The sequence below is a fragment of the Lolium perenne genome, chromosome 7 (assembly GCF_019359855.2).
Source record: "Lolium perenne isolate Kyuss_39 chromosome 7, Kyuss_2.0, whole genome shotgun sequence".
Classification (NCBI taxonomy): domain Eukaryota; kingdom Viridiplantae; phylum Streptophyta; class Magnoliopsida; order Poales; family Poaceae; genus Lolium; species Lolium perenne.
The window spans coordinates 262,575,051-262,588,421 of NC_067250.2; the positions used below are offsets into that span (position 1 = coordinate 262,575,051).

A 13,371-nucleotide genomic window follows, 5' to 3' on the forward strand; every position below is an offset into this window, starting at 1 on the left:
GTTGATGTTCACTATTGAAGCTACATCATCTCACGTGATGATCGGTTTTGGTGTAGTGGATTTGGATCGTGTACCACTTAACAACTATGAGGGATGTTGTATTAAGTGGGAGTTCATTAGTAATTAGATTAAAACATGAACTAATTATCATAAACATAGTCTGAGTAGTATTTTGAATTAATTTTGTAGTATTGGCATCCATTTACTACTATGCGCTAGTCTTGTAATTGAGATAGAAATACTGTTAAAATCTGATAAGAAACTTTACGGTTTGGTACCGTATTGTTAAAGAATCAAGAATTGATTAAGTCCTATTGCAAACTTTTAGTAAACATCATATTGTTGATTCAATGAGCTATGGTTTCAATTAGTACCTAAAGTTATCTTGTCTCCATGAAACTTGAAGTTCAAATCTGTTTGAAAAAGTAAGGAGCTGAAAATTTAGTTTTCAGAAATAAGCAAGGTATGAGATATATGTGATATCTAAGACCTTATTGCAAGATGATAGAATATAATCTAGTGAGACTACATAAACTCATAAGTTTTATGGGAATGTATGAAGGTTGAAGACGCCAGGCGTCACAATCCTCCAACTATTGGGGCACTAACAATATTCGCATATCCATGAAGTGATCATCCTTAGTATGCACAGTTGCTAAGACTCGTCGTTTTGAAGCATCACGTGATGATCGGGTGTGATAGATTCTACGTGTGCATACAACGGATGCAAGCCAGATTTGCACATGCGAATACTAAGGTTAAAACTTTACGAGCCTAGCATGTACAGACATGGTCTCGGAAAATTCGTCATGATATGATGGATAAAATTATGTGTGAAATTGTTCATCATATTACAAAGTTACTAATAGTGAAATCTGAAACACTTGTCATATGATGATCAACTTCAAAGTAAGAACCTCAAGGTTATTGGTATTTGACCAACAAACCTAGAAGTTATTGAAAGTGAAGTGTTTTCTGAGAATGAGGAAAGCTAAAAGAGAAGCTACAAAAGATATTTTGGCAGAAAGAAAAGAAAAGACAAGAAAGTCTAGCTCAGGTGTATATAAATGATATACATGTTATGGTTGTATTCCTAGTTAGATCACACAATGAAATTCTTGGGTATTAGTACCATATTGGTTGGTATGAAGTGTCATACAAAACAACGCAATACAAGAATACAATGGCCTAAGTGACTGACAAGTAATATGATAGGAATGCACGTCTGGAACAAAATAAAGTGTTATTATGTTCGTCGTTGGCATTCTATCTAGCCCTTAGAATTTATAATAAAGAACTTAATAATTGTTATTTTGCTCTGGTCAAATGAAAACAATGAGTTGTTCAAATTATGACATTACTCTATGTACGATGGATAAGTTATTATAAATCTTAATGGTGAAACACACATACATAAACACTGACGCTAAAATGATTTGAATTCCACTTATTTGTGGAACCGCCATTTAGGTCATGTTGGAAAGGAACGCATGAAGAAACTCCATGCAAATGGATTATTGGAGTCATTTGATTTTTGAATCATTTGGCGCTTGCAAATCTCTTCTAAAAGGAATGACTGAAATACCGTTCATAGGCCAAGATTTGAGCGGGCAACTAACTTAGTGGAAACATACATGATGATGTATATGGTTCACTGGGCATAGTTGTGTGCGGGAGATTCTTCTACTTCATGAAAACTTCAAACAATGAATTGAGTATATATATGTGGATATATTCGATAAGGAAGAAGTTTGAAACATTTGAATGGATTCAAATAAATTTCAGCATGAAGTGGAAATCATCGTAATAGAAAAGTCAAATATCTATGATTGGATCATAGTGGAAATATTTGAATTCTAGTTTTAGCGAACATCTAAGAGAGTTATGAAATTGTTCTACAACTCACGTTTCTTGGAGTAACATAGTGATGATGGAGTATCCGAGAGATGTATCCAAACCTTGTTGGGTCAATGATGAGATAAAATATTGATGCCATTATATTTTTGTGGATTATGCTTTAGAGACTACCGCTTTTACACTAAATAGAGCATCATCATGATCTGTTGAAATGACACCATACAAGTTATGGCATGGGTATAAAACCTAATAGTCCTTTCTTTAAATTTTTGGTCTAAGAGTTTACAACCAAAATCGGATGAATGTCTTTGTTGGTTATCCCAAAGTATTGATTGGGAATTCTTTCCACTATGGATACAAAGACAAAAGTGTTTGTCGATGTTTCTTATTTATTTCCAAGAAATTGTTTCTAGCGAAATATTAGAGTGGGAGGACAATAGAATTTGATAAGGTTTATGAACCTGAGCATAATGATCAAAGTAGCGCAGCATCGGAATTGGTTCCGGAAGCGGCCACGACGATCATGGCTCCCATGACTATAAAGTGTTTTAGCCATAGAGATCGAAGTACATATTGAACCTTGTAGGTATGGTTTTCTTTGTGATCAAATAAATGATTTGTGAACAAAGGAATGATTTTGAACAATGATAAACCAACCACAAACAAAGAAATTATGATGGGCCCTGACTCCGTTAAAATGGCTATGCGCCATGAAATCCAAGATAGATGAATACTTTTTGAAAGTAAATGGATCTATAAAAATGATGAAACTTGACTTGTCAAAAAGTTGTTTACGAGAAAGTTCAAAGAGTTGACTACGATAAAGATTAGATCTTCCGTAGCAATGCTTATAGTCTATGTGGATTATTCTAGTAATCACTATATATTTCTTTTATGAGATATGCTAGTAGGATGGCAAAATACATTACTTATCAGAAATGTGTATTAAAAGTGTATACAAGATACAACCAAGAGTTTTGCTGATCCGTGGAATACTAGATAGGTATACAAACTTCAATTGGAAGAAGTAAGTATCGCGGAGTTGGAATCTTCACCGGATGAAATAGTCAAAGAGTTTTTTGATTTCATCAGAGACGATGAAGAGGCTTGCATTTGCAAGAAATTAAGTGGGAGCGCTGAGACATATTTATAATACTTATGTATATGACATATAGTTGGTTATAAATGATGTAATTATATATACTTGATTATAAAAGGTTTCATTGAGAATTAATTTCAATGAAAAGGATATGAACTAAAACCTATTTAGTATCAAGATCTATGAAGATAGATTGAAACACATAATATGTTTAAGTTAAAGTACATAGAATGGATATTGAAGTAATTCAATATAGAAATATTAAGAAGGTGTTCTTTTCATGTGAGGGTTTCACAAGACTTGAGTATATTTGACACTTGACGAGTAAAAACACATGAGTGATTTTAGATCACGAATAATATGTACAAAATCAGATGTCCTGTGCTCTAAAGTGTTATGAGCATATATCAGAATGATTCATATGATGATCATTGGATAACAGTAAGAATATCCTTGAGTGCTTTAGAAGAACCAAGGATATATATATAGTTTTGTATGGAAAAATGACAAACAAATCGCTGTAAAGTGTTACATCGATATTTGTTTTGGCACATATAAAATAATATTTCAATCTCAAATTAGACTAAGTGTTGTTTAAAAGGTAGCACAATGAGCTAGAAGTTGTCTATGCTAGATTTAGAAGAATTCTAAATATTGTGACGGATTCTACAAACGAAGGCAGAGTATGTCATTGTTTTGACAATGAATAAGGATGTTAAGTCAAGAAGTTCTTTGAGAACTTGGTGTAGTTCCGATAGTGTCAGAACTTTGAAGCTATATTGTGTGTGACAATATTAGTGACATATTTCAGACTGCGGAATTAAGGTTCTACCAGAAGACCAAACATATTTAATGCCGACTCATTAGGAAAATGAGTGATGCGTTAAGACGCAAATGAATTGCAAAATACATACGTTTCTGAGCGTGTCAGATCCGTTGACTAAAACCTCTCCCGTGAGAAAAACATGATAAAGCACCGGAAGGCCAAGGTGTTATATCTTTACAAAAGTAAACTAGATTATTGACTCTAGTGCAAGTGGGAGACTGTTGGAGATATGCCCAAGAGGCAATAATAAATGGTTATTATATATCTTTGTGTTTATGATAATGTTTACATATCATGCTATAATTGTATTAACCGAAACATTGATACATGTGTGTTATGTAAACAACAAGGAGTCCCTAGTAAGCCTCTTGTATAACTAGCTTGTTGATTAATAGATGATCATAGTTTCATGATCATGAACATTGGATGTTGTTAATAAAAAAGGTTATGTCATTATATGAATGATGTAATGGACACACCCAATTAAGCGTAGCATAAGATCACGTCATTAAGTTTTTTGCTATAAAGCTTTCGATACATAGTTACCTAGTCCTTTCGACCATGATATCATGTAAATCACTTATACCGGAAAGGTACTTTGATTACATCAAACGCCACTGCGTAAATGGGTGGTTATAAAGGTGGGATTAAGTATCCGGAAAGTATGAGTTGAGGCATATGGATCAACAGTGGGATTTGTCCATCCCGATGACGGATAGATACTCTGGGCCCTCTCGGTGGAATGTCGTCTAATGTCTTGCAAGCATATGAATAAGTTCATAAGATACCACATACCACGGTACGAGTAAAGAGTATTTGTCAGGAGACGAGGTTGAACAAGGTATAGAGTGATACCGATGATCAAACCTCGGACAAGTAAAATATCGCGTGACAAAGGGAATTGGTATCGTATGTGAATGGTTCATTCGATCACTAAGTCATCGTTGAATATGTGGGAGCCATTATGGATCTCCAGATCCCGCTATTGGTTATTGGTCGGAGAGAAGTCTCAACCATGTCTACATAGTTCGCGAACCGTAGGGTGACACACTTAAGGTTTGATGTCGTTTAAGTAGATATGGAATATGGAAAGGAGTTCGAAGTTTTGTTCAGAGTCTCGGATGGGATCCAGGACACCACGAGGAGTTCCGGAATGGTCCAGAGAATAAGATTCATATTTAGGAAGTCATATTCCAAGTTTGGAAATGATCCGGTGCATTTATGGCAGGTTCTAGAAAGTTCTAGAAAAGTCCGGAAGAAATCACTATGGAAGGCGGAGTCCCGGAAGGAATCCACCTAGCATGGACGGCCAACCCTAAGGGGGTGGAGTCCCAGGTGGACTCCACCATAGGTGGCCGGCCACCCCACCTAAGGGAAAGGTGGGAGTCCCACCTTGGGTAGGACTCCCTCCTTGAGTAGGTTTCCCACTTTTGGGAGTTTTTGTTGTCGGGGTCTTATTCGAAGACTTGGACTACAACTCTTGGGGACTTCCACCTATATAATGAGGAGCCAAGGGGAGGGGCCGGCCACACCAAAGCCTTCTAGGCCGCAGCCCCCAAGTGGCCGGCGCCCTAGACCCCCTCTCTCCCCAAACCCTAGCGCCCCTCCTCCACATATCTCTCCTGCAGCGCATAGGTGAAGCCCTGCCGGAGATCTCCACCACCACCGTCACCACGCCGTCGTGCTGCCGGGATTCCGAGGAGGATCTACTACTTCCACTGTCCGCTGGAACGGGGAGAAGGACGTCGTCATCAACACCGAACGTGTGACCGAGTACGGAGGTGCTGCCCGATTGTGGCACCGTCAAGATCTTCTACGCGCTTTTGAAAGCGGCAAGTGATCGTCTACCGCAGCAACGAGAGCCTCCTCTTGTAGGCTTTGTAAATCTTCAAGGGTTAGTCTCGTTCATCCCCTCGTTGCTCCCATCTTCTAGATTGCATCTTGGCTTGGATTGCGTTCTCGCGGTAGGAAAATTTTTGTTTTCTATGCTACGAATCCCATCACTCTCTCTCCCATGGTGTGATCTTTATGTGATCATGAGCTTTGTAATCTAGTTGAATATGTAGATGTTACTCTTGTCTATTATGCACTCTAGAGATTACTTTAATATGAACTCCGGATTCACTCTCCACGGTGTGATGGTGACAGTGTGCGCATCGTGTGTGATTCCTTTATGAAGTTGTGGAGTTTGTTTACTCCGGCTTGAGGTGTGCTTTTGCAGCCCTACACAATGAATGGTGTTTGTTATCCAACAAGAGAGTGTTTGAGAGTAGTATTTATTTATTCAGTTATGTGATCATTGTTGAGAGTGTCCACTAGTGAAAGTATGATCCCTAGGCCTTGTTTCTAAGCATTGAAACACCATTTCCAACAAGTTCTGCTACATGTTCGCTTGCTGCCATCTTTATTTCAGATTGCAATTACTACTTACAATCATCCATATTACTTGTATTTCACTATCTCTTCGCCGAACTAGTGCACCTATACATCTGACAAGTGTATTAGGTGTGTTGGGGACACAAGAGACTTCTTGTATCTTAATTGCAGGGTTGCTTGAGAGGGATATCTTTGACCTCTACCTCCCTGAGTTCGATAAACCTTGGGTGATTCACTTAAGGGAAACTTGCTGCTGTTCTACAAACCTCTGCTCTTGGAGGCCCAACACTGTCTACAGGAATAGAAGCGTGCGTAGACATCACTTCTCTCAATTTCTTGATATCAAAACCAAGAAAGAACCTCATCTCTCCCATCATAGACATCTCAAACCTATCGGTCATAAGCTTTGAAAAATCATCATTGAAAGCTTTGTTAGTGGAGCCAAAGATAATATCATCAACATATAATTGGAAAATGAAAAACTCCCCATTGACCCTCTTAGTAAAAAGAGTGGGATCGATTAGCTCAACATCAAACCCACGGTCTATCAACATTTCTTTAAGGTGCTTGTACCAAGCTCTAGGAGCTCGTTTGAGACCATAAAGTGCTTTATCAAGCTTATAGACGTGGTTAGGAAAGTCGGGATCCTCAAACCCCGGGTGTTGCTTAACATAAACCTCTTCATGCAAAGGACCATTAAGAAATGCACTTTTCAGATCCATTTGTTGTAACTTAAAATTATGATGTGATGCATAAGCAAGAAGGATATTGATGGACTCAAGGCGAGCCACGGGAGCATAGGTTTCTCCAAAGTCAATTCCTTCTATTTAGGAGTAACCTTGAGCTACCAATCTTGCCTTGTTCCTCACAACAATTCCATGCTCATCTTGCTTGTTCTTGAATATACATTTAGTGCCTATAACATTGAAGCACTCCTTTGGCTTCTCTACTAAAGACCATACTTTGTTGCGCTTGAAGTTGTTGAGTTCATCGTGCATAGCATCCAACCAATCCGGATCTTCAAGTTGATCAAAAACTTTCTTTGGTTCCACTAAGGAGATATAAGCATGATGATTGCTAAAATTAGCCAATTTCCTTCTTGTGGAAACTCTTCCTCTTACATCACTTAGGACCTTCTCACGAGTATGTTCAAGAATTTCCAAGTTCCTATATCTTCTTGCAGGACGACGGGCCTCGATCTCCTCCTTGGTTCTTCTAGCCCTTGGAGGTATCACTTGATCATTTGGGTGTCCATCTTGACCATCAACTTGAGCTTGCTCAATCTCTTGAGTTTGCTCATCATCATGCGCTTGATCTTGGACATCATTTGGTGAGTGATGAATAACAACTGGGTACTCATCGGAACCATCATGAATCCTTGATTGATCTTGTCCTTGATCTTGCACACTAGAGGAAGGGTCTTGATTTTGTTCTTTGGTTGGTGCATCATTAGCTTCAAGAGATGGAGTTTGTTGATGTTGTGAAGATGAGGTCTCCACCATAGTGGAGCATAGTCCTTCCCGAGACGCCACACCGTGTCCCTCAATGGGGCGGAAAAATCTCACACCCATTCTTACTATGGCATCTTGAGGTATTTCATCACTTGCACAAACATCAACTTGCCCCACTTGGGAGCCATCATTTTCCTCGAACGTCACACTACAAGATTCGACGATAATCCCGGAGGATTTGTCAAAGACTCTATAAGTGTGAGATTCGGCACCGTAACCAACAAATATACCCTCCAAAGTTTTAGGAGCAAATTTAGATAAACAAACTCCTTTGATTTTATAGAAACACTTACACCCGAACACCTTGAAGTAGGAGATGTTAGTCTTGTTTTCGGTGAGTATTTCATATGGAGTCTTGTTCAATCCCTTACAGAGATAAAGCCAGTTGGACGAATGACATGCGGTGGAGATAACTTCGGCCCAAAAATTGTAGCGGGATTTTTACTCCGTCATCATAGATCTTGCCATATCCATAAGAGTCCGGTTCTTCCTCTTCGCAACACCATTTTGTTGAGGGGTGTATGCAACGGAATATTGATGTCTTATCCCGTCATCATCACTAAGAAAATCATTGAGTGTGTAGTTCTTGAACTCGGAGCCGTTGTCACTTCTTATAGCCAATATAGGGAGGTTGTGTTGACGTTGCACCTCGGTGGAAAAGTCAATGAAGATTTGTTGAGTCTCATCTTTCTTCTTGAGAAAGTAGACCCAAGTATATCTTGAATAGTCATCAACAATCACCAAGCAATGTTTCTTCGCACCAAGACTTGCATGAGTGGTAGGACCAAAGAGATCCACATGAAGGAGCTCCAAGATCCTCTTGGAACAGATAATAGTCTTGCTTGGGTGCGGAGAGTCATGCATTTTTCCTTCAACACAAGCCCTACAAGCACGATCTTTGGCAAAAGAAACATTATCCATTAGTCCCACAATATGTTTCCCCTTGTGAAGACTTTGCAAAGTTCTCATGTTGACATGGTCCAACTGGCGATGCCACAACCAACCCACATCCGCCTTTCCGAATAGGCACATCGCACTTGACGTGGTGGCCCCTGAGAAGTCCACCACATACAAGTTGTGTTCGCGATACCCAACGAAAGCGACTTTTAGAGTCTTGCTCCACAAGAGGACCACAACATCATTATGAATAAATACGGTGAAACCCATCTTGCCAAGGGCGGAAACGGACAACAAATTGTAACCAAGGGTTTTGACAAGCATGCCATCCACAAGAGTAATGTTGTGTGCAACCACAACCTTGCCAAAACCCAATACCTTGGATGTTGAATTATCACCAAAGGAGATGATGATTTCATGAATATTGGGCCTCAACTCCTTCACTAGATTCTTGCCGCCGGTCATACGACTTGTGCATCCGCTATCAAGCACCCATTTTGAACCTCCGGCGGCATAGTCCTACATGAGATCAATTCTTGGATTTAGGTACCCATTTTTCAATGGGTCCTCTTTTGTTAGCAACAAGGGTCTTTGGGACCCAAATAGACCAAGCAATATAACCATCATAAGGGCCAACATTTTGCATAAACAACACCATAATAATCTTTAAATAAAACATAGTGAGGGTTAGCAATTCCCGCATGATCATCATTAATGGTTTTGGCCTTAGGGGCATCACCATTAATGACCACCTTTGTCTTTTCTTGTGCGGGTCTGGCCTTCTTCTTGTTTGCCTTCTTTACCTTGGCATTAAAGCCAATGTCCTCCTTCCCATTGTTTGATCTTTGCTTACTGAAGAGGTCATCCGAAGATAGCTTAATTTGGGGAGAGGATGCCTTAGCAAGTTCATCCTTCAACCTAGCATTTTCCTCAACAATATTTTCATGATCACACGTAGAGGTAGAGGAGCTAGGCACATCATATTTAGCAAGTCTAGTTTTAAGTTGCTCATTTGACTTGGTGAGGAGAGAGTGTTCACTCTTCAAGGCCTTGTGAGACTTGTCTAGATCATCTAGATCCTTAACAAGTTTCTCCTGATCAACACCAAGCTTGGCTTTTTCCCTTTTAAGCACTTTTGCCTTAGCCCTAACATGATCTCTTTCTTTGATGAGTTCAACAATTTCATCTTGAGGCTCTTCAAGAGTTTCTAGTTTCTCTTCAAGAGAAGCTATAGTTTCTTGTCCTTCCTCAAATTCCATTTTTAGAGCGTTAATTTCAGGAGAGTCCTCTCTTTATATTTTACATTTTTCATCAAGCATATCTTCTAGTTGTGCTAGACGAGACATGAGAGCCCCAACATGCTTTTTGTTGTCACCATTTAAGTTAAAAATAAAAGCATCAAACTCTACCATTTCTTGTTTAACTTTTAAGCTAGCATGATCAACCCCTAGAGCATTTGGAATGTTAGGCATAGAGGGGTTAGGGGATGATACCTCGGAAGATTTAGCCATGAAGAATTTTCTTCCTTCATGTGAACATTCTCATTGGGGGATTCACTTGGTGATGAAGAGGTAGTGGAGATGGAAGCAAGAGAAACCAACCCATTGGAAGTTTCATCTTCTCCTTCATCATCATCATTGTGACGCCCCGGAACCGGTACCATGAGGATTCCAGCGATCCCGCCAAAATCCGCACGATATCGATTCAGAGACGCCCTCCGACACGACGTGCGCGACGAATCACACACGTGATGCCAGAGGAATTAACACGAGCGGTAACATTACAACAGGATTACAATAGAGCCCACAAGAAACATATATTACAACAACGACTCCAACGAGTCAAGATACAAATATACAATACAAAGATCCAAATCATACAGAAGATCGAATACGTCCGAGTACGGACAAGATACAAATTGGACTAAGAGTCCTGAAGATAACCAGTGGCGTCCATAACCCTGCCCAGGCCAAGCCGGAAGGGTAACCTTGCTAACGTCGTCATCTTGTACCTGTCAAAGTCGGGCCATCGGTTGCCGACAAAAGGGAGGAAACAGAAGAGAAAAGGGAAAAGGCGAGAGTAAGTACGAAGGAACGAACTCCGGCACTTAGCGAGACTAGAAATGGCTATGCTCGCCGGGCGAGTATAAATATATATCGCCTGGGGCTATATGGTAGGTTTAGCGGCAGCAAAACTATAACCAATAGAGACACGCTACAACATCCGTCTACTCAGATAAGATAAGAGAGCGCATAAGGTAACAGATAAAATACTACACAAACATAGCCCAGCCGATTACACATATCCCCTCCAACAATTGCGAAGAGGCAATGTAAAAGGCACTCAACGGTGGACATGTTTTATTAGGTATCGGTTGTAGTAATGCTATATTACTACGCAAGTTATTAGCAGATTAATAACAACAAGCGTAAGGTGTAAGTTGTTCTATGATCAAGCTATACAATTCCAAGTCGTCCATAACCGCGGACACGGCTTATCGATAAGATGTACACCCTGCAGGGGTTGCCCAAATGTAACCATACGCATGCTCGACCCGCTTCTTACAGGCGATGTCTCACAACAAGACCGTTCCCAGTTCAACAAGAAAGTCTAGGGGGGCCACCCAACTAAGCTACCCGTGACGAAGTTCGGCCGTACTCCGAGACGGACCCAGAGGTTGCGTAGGCGTCTAGGCGGGCACTAACGGCCAAGCACTAGATAAGTCGTCTAGCAATTATGCAGTGCAGTACATAAATAAGCCACCCGAAGGCAACAGGAAGTAAACACCCGAAGGCAACAGTAATAAACATGCATGCGCCAAATAAAACCAAGGTGGTGGCCCCCTTTTCAACTAACTCGAGAAAAGGTAATGGGTGAGGGGGGTCCCAGTGAATCCTCACGCATGGGTAGAGCGCTCAATCTCGGAACAGATAACAAGAACTCGGGTCCTAGGGGACATTAGCGAGTCAAAGTTCCGATGCTTTCGCAAAGGGGCTCACAGATGCCTCTTCTTACAATTTTAGTTGTTAACAATTAAGTAAAGCATGTGTATCTCCAACAAACTAATATAGCATGTGATAACCTCCCAATAACCCAACATATCCCGATAACAGATCGAGATAAACAACAGAGCCTAAACACGCCTACGACTCGCAAGGCTCAAACATCAAGCAACGGCTATGGGTAAGGAATGATGCATATAGGATTATTATGGTAAACAAGTGGGTAGGACACGTGACTCGATAAAGAAGCGCAACTTAAGGATAGCAATGCGAGGGAGAGAGTAAAATAGGTGAAGAGAGAGGGCTCGCCTGTGGAAAGCTGCAGAAGAACTTGTCGGAGAACCCATCGTATCTCACAACACCACTTCGTGATCCTATCCGGGAAGAAGCAAATGCTGGACAAACAACGGGATGCACCACTTACTACTACGGAAGAAGAACCAGCATGATCAAGATGATATGCATGACATGGCAACGATGGTGCAATGCAACTTATCCATATTAAGCGGGATCGGAACCCCGGACAAACAAATTAGGTTGGAGTTGCATATCTACCGGCAAAGTTAAGTGTTGATTAGCATGTTACAACAAGGCAGGGAGAGCTACTTCAATATTAAACGGAGCGGGGAAAACCTAATTGGAATTCCGAAATACTCCGCATGTTATGTGAGGTGAACATGCATAACTATCAACGCGCGACATGATGCGAGATGCAAACAGATAAATGGATGGCATATTAATGTTCCTCACATTTTTCTGATCAAAATTGATGTATAACACTTTTTATTTCGAGTTACGGTATAAAAGTTATTAAAGAAATGGGTTTTCCAGCATTTTTAAATATAGAAAACAGATTTATTAATTGAGAAAGGACCTGGAATTAATTTTCGAAAAGGGGGGAGGGCCCCGGGTTGATTACAAAACATGGCAGAGGGTTATCGTGAAAAGCTCAAGAGGTAAGGGCTGCGGGTTTAGAAAGAAAAGGTGCAGGGGCTGGATGTAAAAGATCCAGATCTGGATCTGGAGGGGGTTTTCTCACCCAGGGGAAGGCGAGCCGGGGAGGCTGGCAGGTGGGGCCGGCGGAGAGGACCTGGCGCTGACGTGGCGAACCTTGCTTGCAAGGGGGATGTCGCGCGCGTCGCGGGAGCGGCGGTGACCGCGGCTCGGTGTCGCAGGCGCGGGCGCGTCAGGGCACCCCAGGAAGCGAGGTAGGGCGTAGCGGCTTCGGCTCGGCGGCGTGAACCATCTGGAGGCTGCGCCGCCAGGAGGAGGTCGCTGGAGGCGGCGGCGGCGAACATCTGCGGCATACGGCGTCGGCATCACATAGGGAAGGGGAAACAAGAAGCAAAGAGGAGAACTAAGGTGTCCAGGACGTGCGCAAGGGTACCAGGAAGCTCTAGGAGGGGTTGGTTTGGCCGGAGGAGGTTGAGGTCGGCCGGCACGACGGTTTTTCTCCGTCGGGGACGAAGAAGAAAGGGCGATCTCCCGCTTGATTGAGGACCTCCCGCTTCGATTCCTTGCACGAGGACGTAGAGGAGATCAGGGCGCGTCGATTGGCGGCGGCAGCGCATGTTGGGGTGGTCGGAGGCGGACGATTGATGGTGAGGAGGCGGCGGTACTGTGATGTTTCCCCTTTTTCGTTTCTTGCCGAGGAAGAAGAAAAGGGGAGGAGAGGAATACTTGGCGAGGAGGAAAAGATGGAGCAGGGGATGGGGACCTCGGTGGTGTGCTGTCTCTAGAGATAAAGCAGGGGAAGGAAGGACCACGCGGGGCATAAAGTGGAGGCGCCGTGTTCCTCCCTCT

The 13,371-nt window shown here is 41.7% G+C and overlaps 1 long non-coding RNA gene across 1 annotated transcript; it reads right to left on the reverse strand.

The window, feature by feature from the left end:
• Nucleotides 1–10,365: 10,365 nt before the first annotated feature.
• Nucleotides 10,366–11,968, reverse strand: LOC139833096 (uncharacterized). Its single transcript, XR_011748172.1, has 2 exons — nt 11,878–11,968; nt 10,366–10,577 (listed from the first exon to the last, which is right to left on the reverse strand). It is a non-coding gene; the product is annotated as an uncharacterized lncRNA (long non-coding RNA).
• Nucleotides 11,969–13,371: the final 1,403 nt, after the last annotated feature.